Source organism: Rattus rattus, chromosome 1 (assembly GCF_011064425.1).
Source record: "Rattus rattus isolate New Zealand chromosome 1, Rrattus_CSIRO_v1, whole genome shotgun sequence".
Lineage (NCBI taxonomy): Eukaryota > Metazoa > Chordata > Mammalia > Rodentia > Muridae > Rattus > Rattus rattus.
This window is the reverse complement of record NC_046154.1, coordinates 182803833-182805170: the sequence shown is the minus strand read 5'-3', so window position 1 is coordinate 182805170 and position 1338 is coordinate 182803833.

Genomic DNA, 1338 nt, shown 5'->3' with positions numbered 1-1338 from the left:
GAACAGTATCACCATGGGATTTACCAATCATTCTTTTGTGAAGAAATACAAATAATAACTGATGTGGATCACAAATCACTTTAACAGGTACTATTGCATCAATAGTCATCAATTTTCAATATTAACTATTTTACGAGGCCCTGGGTTCAGACCTCAGCTCTGGAAAACAAAACAAAACAACCTTGTATATTTACTTTATTGGTTATTTTATTTATTTGTATTTCAAATGCTATCCCCCTTCCCAGATTCCCCGCCACACACTTTCTATCCCCTTCCCCTTCCCCTGCAAACATGAAGGAGCTTCCGCATCCAACCAGCCACTCCTGCCCCATCGCTGTAGCATTCCTCTATATTGGGGTGTCAAGTCTCCATAGGATCAAGGGCCTCCCTTCCTATTGATGCTAGATAATGTTATCCTCTGCTACATAATCAGCTGGAGCCATGGGTCCCTCCATGTGAACTCTTTGGTTGGTGGTTTAGTCCCTGGGAACTCTGGAGTGACTGGTTAGTTGATATTGTTGTCCTTCTACATTTTGTAAAAATTATTTCTCACATGGTATATGAGAACAGTGTTGCCCATAAGATTATTGCTTTTAAACATTATTTTATGTGTTAACTGGCATTTCTCTAAATGTATATCCTGATTTCTATGAGGAGATTCATTATTACTCAAGGCACTAGAAGCATGTGTTTCCTCATCCCACTTGCCGTGGTTCCCCAACTCATTCATAATTTTGAACACCTGTCTTGAATTTTATAAGAAGGAAGTATCTCTGAGAGGAAGAGTCGCACATTAAGATGAGAAAGAGTAATCCATGACTCAAGTAACCACAGCTTCCCTGCCTACTACTATGTCCCTTAAACTACTTTTTAATGAGAGGAATTAGGGGGTAGATATATTTAGAGACAGGGCTAATAAAGCATTGAAAATATTTTGTTAAATCTTCACACATGACCATTTGGTAACAATAGATCTAGAAAAAAAATCTCCATCTACTCTTGCATCTAAAACTTCACTGTTCTTTTATCTGGGATAAAAAGCAATGGGGATCATTAAAACTCAGCAAGAATACCTTGGCTATTAGAAGTCATCAGCCGAATTATAATAGTAACGTCTTTGACGTCTCCATTAGCAAACAACAACAACAAAAACAAAAACAAAACCACACCACAACAAAACCAAACAACAAGCCAAGCAAACAAACAAGCAAACACCAGAGAAAGCTACATCCTACCCAGCCAGGATTTGACCCTTGATGTCAAGCATCAGAGAAACCTAATGGTGTATGTGTGCATTTTTGAGAACTTGCAAACATAATTTTCATCCCTGAAATCTAA